Below are 14,075 nucleotides of genomic sequence, written 5' to 3' on the forward strand. Positions count from 1 at the left end.
TTGGATGATATAAGTAATTTTTAAAGATTTTTCTCACAGCACACTGACTTTAGGATCTGATCCCTGAGATGTAACTTTACAGTTAGAAATAAGGCTGGAAAGGTAGACTCTCCAGGATTTTGGAGACCTGCTTGGCAATTTGATGGGGAGATTAGAATTCCTGATTTTGAATCTTTAAAAATTTAGGCACATCACATAATGAAGATATGTAGGTCTCTATTCAGTGAAGTTGTCTAACCTGTTTGGCTTGAAACTTGACTGTCATTAGTGTGATTCCTAATTAGACTTAACTATGATAGAGAATAAAATTTTAATTGTAATATCCTGTTTTTACTAGAAATGTTCAAGGAGGCAGAACTCAGAAGGCTGTAGATTGCTTTATCTAATTTGAAACATTTTTTAAAACAGGTAGTATTAAACCTATTATTCTGAATTCTAGGAAGATAGAATCCAAAATTCAGTCATTTCGGTAATCTTGAACTTGCAAAATTTTTGTGATACAGAATCTTAAAAATGTAGTGATATGTCAGTAATATATTTGACACATGCTACATATCTTTAGTTGCAGATTGGCATTTCTGGTTTTTTTTTCTAGTGGGAGAGAGCTTAGAGCATGTTGGTTTAGCCATTTTTTGGGATTCAGATTTTATCATAATTTTTTTTGTATGTGACTTAACAGAGAAAGTTTAGGAGGTATTTAGTTAGTGATAGGATATACTTTGACTATCCTAGTTGTCATTTCCCCCCACTACCTGTTGATGTTTGAATTGATAGAATAATATCTACATCAGTTTATGAGGTTATTTGAAAAAATTGAAAGATAACATTGGCTCATTTTGTAGGTAGGCCTATGAGCATTTTGTGGTATTTTTAAGATGTTGGCTCCTTGAAATGTTTTGAGTTAATGATTTTAAATTTTTTCCTGGAGCTCTGTGTTTTTATTTTGCTTTTAATAATAGATGTAACTTAACCAATGATGACTTCACAACATTGGGAATATACTAAAAACCACTGAATTATACACTTGAAAATGGTGAATTTTATCTTAAAGTAATTCAAAGAGAAAGTTTAGAAGAAAAAGAAAATCACATAATTCCACATATCCACTGTTTTAATTTTGTGCATTCCTTCTACTGTTAGCTCTGTGTATCTTTTAAAGCACTTAAAAAATAAAGTTAATATATTTCATTGCAGAAATTGAGAAATGCAGAAAAGCAGAAAGAAAATAAATATTCATTTTATCTGTCATCTGTCACCCATTGATAACTCTTTAGTATAGGAACATGTAGTATTCTTGTTTATATGTATCTGTAATGTTCTATGATTGCCTTTTAAATTTGCAGTTAAACTGTGATTATCTTTTAATATCTTATATTCTTTCATAACCTATCTATTGGTCAAATTGTAGACTTTAATGGGCTGTATAGGTTGACTATATCATACTTGATCATATTGTCAAGACAGTTAAAGTTGCTAGCTAGTATTAATACTATAATATGGTTATAGTTATATCTTTGCTTGTGTTTTTAGTTATTTTTTTAGAATAATAAAGTTTTGGAAGTTTGAATGGCTATGTTTATTAAGATTGATGCACTGTTTTAAAGGTTTTGATACAAAATACCAAATTGCCCTAAAGCGGGTTGTGTACCATTTTGCACACTCCCCAAGTGTTGACAGCACCTTTTTTCCTGAATACTGCCAACACTGGATATTAATCTAAATGCTAAAGCGTGGTATATATTTTCATCTGTATTTTATTGTTGCTGGTTATTTTATTCATTTTTTGAGACAGAGTCTTGCTCTGTCGCCCAGGCTGGAGTGCAGTGGTGCAATCTCGGCTCACTGCAACCTCTGCCTCCCAGGTTCAGGCAATTCTCTTCCCTCACCCTCCTGGTTAGCTGGGACTACAGAACTGCAGCACCATGTCCAGCTAATATTTGTATTTTTAGTAGAGATGGCGTTTGAACTCTGATCTGAGGTGATCCACTTGCCTTGGCCTCCCAAAGTGCTGGGGTTACAGGTGTGAGCCACTGCGCCTGGCCATTGCTAGTTATTTTTTATGTTTATTTATCTTTCGTATTGTTTCTTTTATTAATAGTATGTTCCCATTTATTAAAAAAGTTTTTTTTGCCTTAAGTGTAGGTAGGTAGGTATTCTGAGGGCAATATTATTATTTTGTTGTTGGTAGGCATTGACAGTTTTTTTCCAGAATGTTTTGTGTGTTATGTTTTGTATTACACACAACATACAAAACATTCCTTCCTTCCATCCTTCCATCCATGCGTCCTGCTTTGTCACCCAGGTGGGTGCAGTGGCACAATCTTGGCTCACTGCAGCCCCTGCCTCCTGGGTTCAAGTCATCTTCCCACTTCAGCCTCCCAAGTAGCTGGACTACAGTTGTGTGCCACTGTGCCCTGCTAATTTTTTGTTTTTGTATTTTTTTTTTGTAGAGATGATGTTTCGCCATGTTGCCCATGGCTGGTCTCGAACTCCTGGGCTCAAGCGATCCATCTGCCTTGGCCTCCCAAAGTTCTGGGATTACAGGTGTGAGCCATTGTGTCCAAACTCAATCTTTTTCTTCATGGTTTTTGTCCTTAATGTCTTCTTACTTGATTCAAGATTATTAGAAGTATATTAAGTGTAAAGACTAAATGACTAAAGACTAATTTTTTATTTTGAAATTTTAAATCCTTATTGTATTTTTATCTAAGTTGTGAAGCAGCAATCTGATGTTTATTTTTTAAATGGTTACGGAGTCCTGCCAAAACCATTTGTTATAAGTTTAATTTTAAAAGTTTATGTGCTTGGTTTTGTTCTCTTTCTTACCCTTTGGTTTGGTTTATTGATCTTCCTATATAAATATTACACTCTTGGAGTTGCAGTTATGTTGTGTTTATTTATATAGGAAGATTACCAGAGTTTACGTTAATTTAGAGAGAGAGGCAAACAAACAGCAAATCAAATAATTACAAATTGTGCTATTTTCTGGAAAGAAATAAACATGGTGAGATTTATTTGGAGTCATCAAGGAAGACCTGCCTTTTTGAAAAGGATATTTTTTCATGCTAATTCCTGAATTACATGATAGGACATACTTAAAAAAGAAAGAAAGAAAAGAAAAAAAGACATAGTAGCAAGCGATACTCATCATTAACATTTGCTGCACTTATCCGCCATATTTTACTTTTGACAGCTGCATAATGTTTCTAGCTGTGGCTGTCTTATATCTTGCCACCGCTTTATCATTTGACATTTGAATGATTTGCTTTATTCGATTTCACAATAATGCTGCAGTAAAACATTTACAGAATGGGAATTTTGGTCGATATTTTAATGAAAATGCTTAATGGCTGTATGTATATTCTAATCTGAGACTGAAATTAATTTATGTAATTTATGTAATTTATTTTTTTTACTGATGGACATTAGGTTAGTTTTTACCCCTACCCTTGTTACAAATAACATGGCAATGAAGATCTTTAAACACACAGAGTTTTGTTATATGTATATTGGGAGACAGAGGGCAGTATCATTATTATTTATTTGTTAACAATTCCTGAAGTAGGATTATTAGATTAAAGTATTTGAACATTTATGGCTCCTGGCACATACTGGCAAATTGTTCCTCCTTTTGTTCCTTTTCCCCTTCCCTTCCCCTTTTCCTTTCATTTTCTTCTTTTCTTTCTGTAACAAGATCTTGCTCTGGTGCCCAAGCTGGAGCCCAGTTGTGCAGTCAGAGCTCACGCAGCCTTGAGCCCCTAGGCTCAAGTGAGTGTCCCACCTTAGCCTCCTGAGTATCTGGGACTGCAGGCACACACCACTATGCCCAGCTAATTAAAAAAGAAACTTTTTTTTTGTGGTAGAGGTAGGGTCTCACTGTGTTATCCAGGCTAACCTTGAACTTCTGGCCTAAAGCCAAGTCCTCTCTCCTTGGCTTCCTAAAGTGCTGGGACTACAGGTGTGAGACATCATGCCTGGCCAGCAAATTGTTTCTTAAAAGTTTATGTTACTAAAGATTACATATCAAGAAAAAAGTAATTTTTTTTCCTGAATTTGAAGAGATTTATGGTATATTCGAAGGTGAAGCTATTTATTCCATGGATACTATGACTGTTTTAGATGCTTGAGGGGGAGTATAAAGGTACATGAACACACTATAAGAGAATAGTAGAGGAGGAAAACAGTGTACATGTAACTTTAACATGAATCATAATGTGTTAAGTGGCATAAGAAGTGTGTAAACCAAATGCTATGGAATTTTAGAGAAAGGAGACTATAGCTAAAAAGCATGTCATTATCTTAATCATTTACTGATTCATGAGAAAAATGGTACTTCTTTCAGTAGTTTATATGTTCATGTTTTGTTTGCTTAATTCTTAATCAGAATTAATGGCTTAAATTCAGTGTCTTATCATGGAATAGTGTAATTAGGAAAAATACTTGTAAAATCAGTCTTACAGATTGCAGTCTATTAGCTGGGTGTGGTGGCACATGTCTATAATCCCAGCTACTTAGGAGGCAGAGGCAGGAGAATTGCTTGAATCTGGGAGGCACAGGTTGCAGTGAGCCAAGATCACAGCACCGCACTTCAGCCTGGGCAACAGAATGAGTGAGATTCCATCTCAAAAGTTAAAAAAAAAAAAAAAAGATTGGAGTCTTCTGGTTCTGTAACAAGAGCAGTGTCTGGACTGAAATGTGTAAGAAATGTAATCTTGATAATATCCCAGTTTCATTTAGTAGTCTTTAAAAAAGTCATCTATGTGATTTAAAAAAAATATAAGTAAGTCGGCTGGGCGATGTGGCTGAAGCCTGTAATCCCAGCACTTTGGGAGGCCGAGGCGGGTGGATCACGAGGTCAAGAGATCGAGACCGTCCTGGTCAACATGGTGAAACCCCGTCTCTACTAAAAATACAAAAAATTAGCTGGGCGTGGTGGCGCATGCCTGTAATCCCAGCTACTCAGGAGGCTGAGGCGGGAGAATTGCCTGAACCCAGGAGGCGGAGGTTGCGGTGAGCCGAGATCATGCCATTGCACTCCAGCCTGGGTAACAACAGCGAAACTCCATCTCGAAAAAAAAAAAAAAGTCATTGAATTATAATTCTTAAATTGTTTTTGCTTCTCTTACATATTCTGTCCTAATATGGTCTTTGAAAATGATATAAGAAACTCCAGGGTTGAAAAACACATCCATCTTTCTTTTCACAGAGAGGCCAAAGATACACTTCATAGTATATAGGCTAAATTAATAAAGAGCAGTAAGGATGGTCATATTTGTCAGACCTAGAGAAATTGTTCTTTTGTTACTGAATATACTCAGAATTGAGTGGATAGGTGTACTGAAGTAAAAATGATATTGTATTTGTTAATTTTAATTAGCTTAGATGTTGGGACAGAAATGTGTAGGCCACATAGTCTGTCAGTATTAAATTTTAAAAGACCAGAGCACTGAATGGAAGGCAAGGACATGAAGGGAGCACATGTTAATACAACTTCTTTACCGATAGAATTCTCACACAGGAGACTTATTTAGTATGTAGTTTTCATCTTGGCAAGGAAGACTGCTCTTTGTTTATCCATAGTGGGTAATTTCTAAATCTTTCCTAGCTTAGGGCATGGAGGCCAAATAGTATTGTGGGTCAAGTGGGTCCATCCTTTTCTTAGGTGACTGTATCACATAGGTCTAAAATACAGTTTTAAATATGAGATAATAATATCACCTCCTTCTCCCTAGCTATGACTACAGACAGTCTAGCACTAAGGAGGTCAGAGTTATATTTAGTCCATCTTTCTGTTCAAAGCATTTGTAGATTGAGTGGTTTTTGTATTATAAATCATTTTTATTCTCTCCCAAGGCAGGAAGTTTTCAATTATTGCATTTTTTCTATATACAGCAGGTGGATTTTGTCTGAAAGATGGTTTTATGCCAGGATATTGTACTCGTTTCACTACTGAACTACAGAACCTTATAATTATTTTAAAGATTGGGAAGGTATAACCTGTCTCCCATGAAAGATTTCTGTAGTGGTATATTTGCCAACCTTGTTAATTTTACTCAAACCTTGTTTTTGAAAAAAGACGTCCACATTTTAAATAACAATTTTCATGTATTTATATCTAGGTCTTGGGGTGTTTTTTTGGGGGGGGTTTCTATTTTACTATGTAAGAGTGAGAATTTAAAGCAGTGGCTAAGCTACTGAAGTCTGTGGATCACATTTTTAGCATGGAAGGGGGATGCTGAATGGGTTCACTGACTTGTCAAACGTTCTGAAATACAACTGAGATTTTTATTATGTCTTTATATTCTGGAAAGAGATTGCATATTTAGAATCTCAAAGAGGTTATCTACCTAAAATATGGAAAATTATAGATACAACGTATTTTATATAATTAGAAGTGCGTCTCATTATTTATAGTGATTACTGTGCTGAAAACAATGTGTTAATTTTAAATTTTGAAACAATTCTAAACAAAAGCTAGGCATATAATACATACCTTTTTTTCCTAAGATATTTGAGATGCACGCTTCTCTTTTGTCCCCCTTAATACTTCAGTATATTTCATTTATTTGTTATTATAAAATGATTTATATTGTTATATAATATAAATTGTTATATAAATCATTTGTTATTTTCTGATTTTGATGGTATATTATGGTTATAAAGGAGAATATCCTTGAGGAAGAGAAATACACTAAAGTATTTAGGGGGAAAAAAGAGAAGCATCCATCTCAAATATCTTTGGAAAAAAAGGTATGTACTGTATAACTTTTGTTTAGAATTGTTTCAAAATTTAAAATTAACCCTTTTTTATATATGTACATTTTAAAATGTGTGTTTATGTATATATATTGAAAAATGTAAGTGCGCACTCAAATCTCCAATTTCAGTCCATCACTATAGGGCTCTTAATTTTCATCCTTCCCGTATTTGTATTGTCTTTCTGAAGGTGAGATATCATTATTCTCCATATGTGTAATTATTTGATGAATCCCTCTGTAATTAATCCATCACCTCCTTCAGGTTCTTCCCCATTCTTCTCTGAAAAATATTAGGGAAGAACCGGAGGGAGGTGATGGATTAGTTAATTGCATGGGCATTAGTTTAATTTAGGGGGAAGCAGTGGCCTTGCTTACCTCACTTGTGCTGTGATGTCTCATGCCAGGCTATTCTTCTCAGGTGGATGCCCCCTCATCCTGTTTAACTCAGACCTTTCATGCTAGTCCATTCTTCTCATGCTCTATTAGAAACTTCCTCATTCTGCAGGCTCTAATACCTTGTTTTGGGCCACTGTGGTTTTCTCTCCAGCATGTACACCTACCTTTCTCAGTCTCACATAATGACTTTTGGACTGAATTTTTAGGTAGAAATGTGGAAAAGAAGAGCTGAAATAATTTTGAAGTGTTTAAAGCCCAATATTTAACTGTATTATAGAATCGGTATGTGAATAGAAGAAATACCTTTTTTTATGTTTAAAAATGTAGAAAAATTAGTAAAATTGTAATTTTAGACTGCCATAGAAAAAAAGAGTAATGGAGATAAAAAGCTCTGGAAAAATTTAGCTTGGAAATAAAAATTATATGCATATATGTGAAAGAATTACAGAATTAACATTGATAATATTTATATATATTTTGATAAACTGAATAGGATGTCCCCCAAATTTACTAACAGTTGAAACAAACAGGTTAATATTTAGAAGGAAGAAAGTTTTAGACTTTGGGGCTTCTGTTTCTTGCACTGCCCAGAACTCTTAAGTAAGCAGATGATAAATACAAGGTAATTGGTCATATCAGAGACTCAAATGTAAAGATCTGTAGTCATTTTTAACTCAAGTTTTTAATGATAGAAGGCTATAAATTGTTTATTATGTTACAGATGGAAATAATGACAACAGTAACATAAAGGAGCTCTTCCATAGCATGCTTGTCCTGGTTCAGAGGATAAATTTTAATTGAATGATTAATAATTTAGTTTATGTACATCAGCAGTATAAGTGCTGAGAGTGACTGATCAAGCAGATGACATGAAAATGATTACTTCTACCCTCGAAGGAATTTCCAGGGAAATGCACACTACTAATTACATTTAATTGAATAAATGTGATAGTAGTGTGCATTTGAAGTGCCATGTTAGTAGTCAGGAGTTTCTATTTGAATTTATGTGGTAACTTTATTAGTCTGATAGAATCGATTAGAACCTTAAAACTAGTAATTCATTATTGTGTTTAAATTTAGAATTTACGGTTTACTCTGGCAATTTTGTAAAAGAGTTTATTATATTCAGGTTTTTTCTCATGTTTTTATCACACCATGAAAATAAACCTTCTGTATTTAAACTAACTACATATCTACTATATAATACTAACTGCAGCAGCTATTACACTGAAAAGAATGTCATACTTAGTCTAGTTCAGAACTTCAAATTCGGTCACACACAAGCTGTATGACCTCGGACAAATCACTTTGAATCTCACTTTTCTTTTCACAACAGATATTTACCTAGTCTTTTTTTTTTTTTCTTGAGATGGAGGAGTCTTGATCTGTTGCCCAGGTTAGAGTGCAATGGCGTGATCTTGCCTCACTGCAACCTCTCCCTTCAGGTTCAAGCAATTCTCCTGCCTCAGCCTCCTGAGTAGCTGGGAATACAGGTGTGCGCCATCATACCAGGCAAATTTTTGTATTTTTAGTAGAGATGGGGTTTGACCATTTTGTCCAGGATGATCTCGACCTCCTGACTTCAAGTGATCTGCCCACCTCAGCCTCCCAAAATGCTGGGATTACAGGTGTGAGCCATCATTCCCAGCTTTACATAGTCTTTTCTAAGCCAAGCCTTGTGTTGTGATTTTAAAAATGTAAAAGAAGGCCAGGAATGGTGGCTCATGTGTGTAATCCCAGCACTTTTGAAGTGCTAGGCAGGAGGATTGCTTAAGCCCAGGAGTTCGAGATGAGCCTGGGCAACAGTGAGACCTCATTTCTAAAAAAATAAAAATAAAAGAGCTGTGATAGGGTTTCCTAAGAACCTGTGCATGTGGGATAGTGGTGGAGCGGAGATACTTACACAGAGATGCTGTGTACTATGGGTGACTATTTCTGCCTCACAGAGGGCTTGAAATAGTTGTGTATATGAATGTACTTAGTATATGTGCCATATAGGTAAAGAACCTAGTAAATCTGTAAATTATATAAATGTGTTAATTTTAAACACATTTTTATTAGTGCATTTTCATGACTCAGTTTTAAGGTCCAAAACCAGGAGTGAAGAGAAGGGAAAGCAGGGATGGTAGACAATGATGTGGCAGTTAATAAGCTAAATATTTGATTAATCCTTACTTTGGACCTTTGTTTTGGTTGAACTCTTTTGATTATAAACATTGGGGGCAAATGTGTGCTCTTTGTAATTCAGAAATTTGTTCTCTTTGTAATTCAGTATAGATTGCTGGGCAAAGCTCTTTTCTGGTGAGAGTCAGATTCAAAAGATGGCTGAAAATTTATTCTTTTTTTTTTTTCTTCCTTTTTAAACATGGTTTAGCTAGATAGCTTGGGTTCTTAAAAACAAATATGACTTTTAACCTGTCTACTCTGTGCAGATAAATATCGTGCTCAAGTTTTTTATGTGACATGACTATTTAGTCTGAAGGGTGTACATATTTTATAGTTGCTGAATATTAATGCTACTCCTTGCAAACCTTTTGAATATCTTGCTTTCCCTTGACTGTGTCCGTTATTTAATGTCAGTGATAGAATTTTGGATTGTTTTTATTAAAAGTTAATAAGCTTTAAAAAAGTTTTAGTTTGAGATTTTGAGCCTGATTTTATATATGATGTGGATGTTTGCTTTTGTTGTTGAATCAACATGAATTATTCTCTGTTTGAAATTTAGTTGGATATTTATATAACTCCTGTTTTTTTGATGTAATGGATAATTCAGATATATGGCTTGAAATTTAAATTAGGACTTGTTATAAAATGTTTTTTGATTAGAAAAATATTATGAAGAAGTATATGGCATTTTAAGAGAGAGGACATCACCATTGTTAAGTTTTGTTGTATTTACTGCATCTTATGCATAGCTGTAATATTCATTTTGTATACTTTCTTCATGTAATGCTATGCTGTAAGTCAGATTTTTAAAAGCTAATTTTCAATGGGTGAATAATATTTTTATGGGTGTATCATAATAGACTTAGCCTGCCTCTCTTTGTTGGACCTGGAAGGTCTCCCCATGCTGCCACACAGATCCTTTTTTTTTCTTTTCTTTTCTTTTTTGAGATAGAGTCTCGCTTTGTCGCCAAGCTGGAGTGCAGTGGTGCGGTCTCACCACGCTCAGCCACATACACTTTTTTATTGTTAAAATTGCATTGTTTTTCTCTGTGTGTTTCACTCCCAGAAGTAGATGGCATGGTAAAGGATATTAACTGAAAATGCCATACCAACTAAGACAGTTTCTGTAGGTGTGTGAATGCTCTTATATGTCTTATCCTTGCCAATACTGAGTGGAAGTCAATACTGAGTGCAGTACTCATTTATTTTTAAAGAGGTATCAGTGAGATTATAATTCACATAATCACTGGTATGAGTCATATAGTTCACCTCTGGTCCTTAGGGGATACATTTTGGTATATGGGATTTATATAGAAAGCAAGAACTTAAAAGAATCTGTAGGTTATCTAATTCAAACAGTTCAAAACTACCCGCTTCTTCTGCTTTGAAAGCTGTTTAGAACCACTGTATAGAACATGCTCCCTAATCAAGAAGAAATCAACACCTTGCTTCCCCTCTTCTATCCATTAGATATCCAGCAAAATCATATCTCCTTTCCTGATATTTCTCTTTTATTTACATTCTAGCGTGCACTGTGGCCAGTTGTAAATTGCCCTCTACTTTTGTAGAGACCTTTGCTATGTTCCTGCAAAATCTGCTTTGTCTGCTTCTTGTAATTCAAAACTAGCCCTATTTTCTTCCAAATTAAAACTCTTTCTTAATTAATGCTGGCCAGAAATAGAAATTAGAGGGAAAGCCTTAGTTTTTTCAAGATCTGAAAGACTAGTAGCATTCACAAGAATACTTGATTTTTAAGGAGGAATGTGTGTTGAATGATCAATTAGAATTTCAGGTACTGGGAAGAATTTAGAGGAACATTGAGGGACAGCTCATAGACTGTATCCAAACTGTCAACTTCAACTCTTCGGTTTAGCAAAAGAACTTAGAGAAACTTGGTGTATATCTTATTATGAAACGTTGCAGACCCTAGCCTAGGTCAGGTAATACCTTTTACTACGAAATTGGGATAATCATTTTCTAAGTAATTATGAAGAAAGTGTTCTGAGTAGGCAGTAAGGATTTCTCTGGTAACATGTTGATTTATCAGTGTAGTTATCCACTTGAACTGGGTTGTATAAAGAATGCTTTTATTTCTGAGTATAGCGAGAAAGATCATAACATGCCTCTTAGTGCCTCCCAGCCTCAGACATATACCAAGTGAAAGTTGTTTGAATTGGCAAATGAGATAATTATTGAGTGGCCGGTTGGAATGTTTGCTACTAGCTACACAGCAGAATTGTTACTTAGTTCTTAGTACTTGTGCAATTATAGTAATTAGAATAAGTAAACTTCTTTTAAGATAATTGCAGGGCCAGGTTATAGAGAGCCTGTTTAGCTTGCCTTTTAGTATTAGCATGTACATCAGTGTATATGTTAAGGGATATCCTAATAGATTTTGAGGAGATGAAATTGTCTTATAGCAAATTCCAGATCAACATGTGTTGATCAATGCCTTGAAAATGCTATCAAATGTAGTCTAGACCAGCAGTCCCCAACTTTTTTTGGCACCAGTTCCTGATGGAAGACAATTTTTCTGCCAGGGTATGTGTGTGTGGTGGGTGGTGGTGGGGGTGTGGTGGGGGGTGGTTTTGGGATGAAACTGATAATCAGGCATTAGATTCTTAAAAGGAGTACACAATTTAGATCTCTTGCATGTGCAGCCCACAATATGATTTGCATTCCTTTGAGAATCTGATGCTGCCACTGATCTGACAGGAGGTGGCGCTCTGGCGGTAATGCTCACCACCACTCACCTCTTACTGTGTGTGTGGCCTGGCTCCTAACAGGCCAAGGACTGGTCTAGATTAAATCTTCACCAGATTAAGTTTATTAAAAAGTAAAACAAAGAATAGTGCCCTCCCTTGGCAGAACATCTTGGTGATATCTTTTCTTCATTTTACAGCCAAATATAAGGAAAAAATAAACCTCTACTTTAAAATTTCCTGCCCAGTACTTACTTTCTCACCCTTTGGCTTCTCTCATTAATGCAAAACTACTTTTATTAAAGGTCAGTAAAAGGCCTTCTGGTTCTCTCTCTTTTTCTTTAACTTATTTGGCATTATTGACTATTTTTTTTTGAAACTCTTCCTCACTTTTTGTGATATTGCCTCCTGGTTTACATGCTTTATTAGGATCTTTTCCTTTGGGCCATTTTTAAATGTTGATATAATCTGGCATATTGCCCTATGTCATCTTTTATTTACTAGAATTTCTTAAATTTTTACAGACAGGACATCATGAACGTAAGAATTTCTTAATTTAATCTACCTTTCAAATCATTTTGGGAAGCTTCTTCAAAGTATTTCTGCAAACACTTGCCTAGATATTCTGGGCTTTGGGTCTGGGATGGAATATGATCATCTATTTTGAAATAGCTCCTAAGACAGCACTAGTATGTATGTTGGTTAAGAACGATAGTTCATTGCTATCTCATCTCTTAATAATAGGTTTCATTTGAGGTGCTTTTTAAAATGTCAAGCCCTGTGCATTTAATTAATAAAATAAGTATCTTGATCAAGGTCATATACTTGTATGTAATTGAACTAGGATTTGAATTTGAACAAAATTGATTTCAAAACCCAGGAGAAAAATGAAGGAAGTATGGTAGATGAGGTAAGGTAATATGCAAACAAACAACGATAATACAAGGCAGTGCTTTATCAAGACCATGAATGAGATACCCCAATGTAACAGAAAAATGAAGGAGAGTTAGAGGAACATGGTAGAAAAGCTTCACAGTGTGATCACCAGCTCCTCTCAGGCTTTCCTCTTGCCTCAATTCTAACATGGTAAAACATTCTGAGAGGACTTAAAGATTCTGTTTCTAAAACTCCTTTGCTTTCTTTTCTATATAATTGTTACAAAATGGTTAAAGTGGTCCCTTGTATCTCCAGATATCCCAGAAAGTTGAAATGCTTATTGAAATGATAGTCCATCTTTCAGAGCCTCATTGAAATGTGACTTCCTTTCTTGGCTGATGTGATTTCTGTTTTCTGAAATTCTGTTGCTTTGGGGTGTCTCATTCATGGTCTTGATAAAATTCTGCCTTGTATTGTTGTTCCTTTGCACTTCTTACCTTACCTCTTCTACTGTACTAAGATTTTTAAGGGCAAGGACTACATCTTATCTTTGCATTCCTCATTCATTTATTTGATAAAAATTTAATGATCACTTATAAAGTGTCAGGTACTACTTTAGTCCCAGAAAATCTAGAGATTAATAAGAAATGGATACAAAGTTGAGATACTGAGTAAAACAAAGATAAGCAAGTACCTTTAAAGCAGGACTTCTCAGATCCTTTTATTACAATAGAAATACTAAGCAGACCTGACATTAGCTATTACAAACAAATATTATTGTGAGTTTCTCCAAAACCTTATGAACAAATATTTGATACTGTTTTATTTGATATTCTCAAATAATGATGGAATATATGGCTTTCATGGGTGAGACTTAGAAGATAAGAAAGACTTGGGTTATTTTAACCTGCCTATTAGGTTAAAGTACAAGTTCTATTACTAACTCTAGTTAACTCTTGTTTCATAATTTTTATAGAGTAGCACCTTAAATTCTAAATATTATATTTTGTTTTAACAAGGACAAAAAATTTTAAATCCATTTATTTCTCCTTAAACTGCAGTAAAATGAGGGAATGATAATGGCATTGTTAACAGTGCATTTCAAAGTCAAAATAAATGTAAAATAGACATTAATTTGGATCATTCAAAAAGATTGGATTTCTTAAAATATTAGTTT

At 34.7% G+C, this 14,075-nt stretch overlaps 1 protein-coding gene across 1 annotated transcript in view; it reads left to right on the top strand.

Annotated features, from left to right (window-relative positions):
* Positions 1-14,075, top strand: part of SEPTIN7 (septin 7) — a 102,619-nt gene that overhangs the window by 37,134 nt on the left and 51,410 nt on the right. The gene's annotated exons all lie outside the window — the stretch shown is intronic.

This window comes from Callithrix jacchus, chromosome 11 (genome assembly GCF_049354715.1).
Source record: "Callithrix jacchus isolate 240 chromosome 11, calJac240_pri, whole genome shotgun sequence".
NCBI classification, from domain to species: Eukaryota; Metazoa; Chordata; class Mammalia; order Primates; family Cebidae; genus Callithrix; species Callithrix jacchus.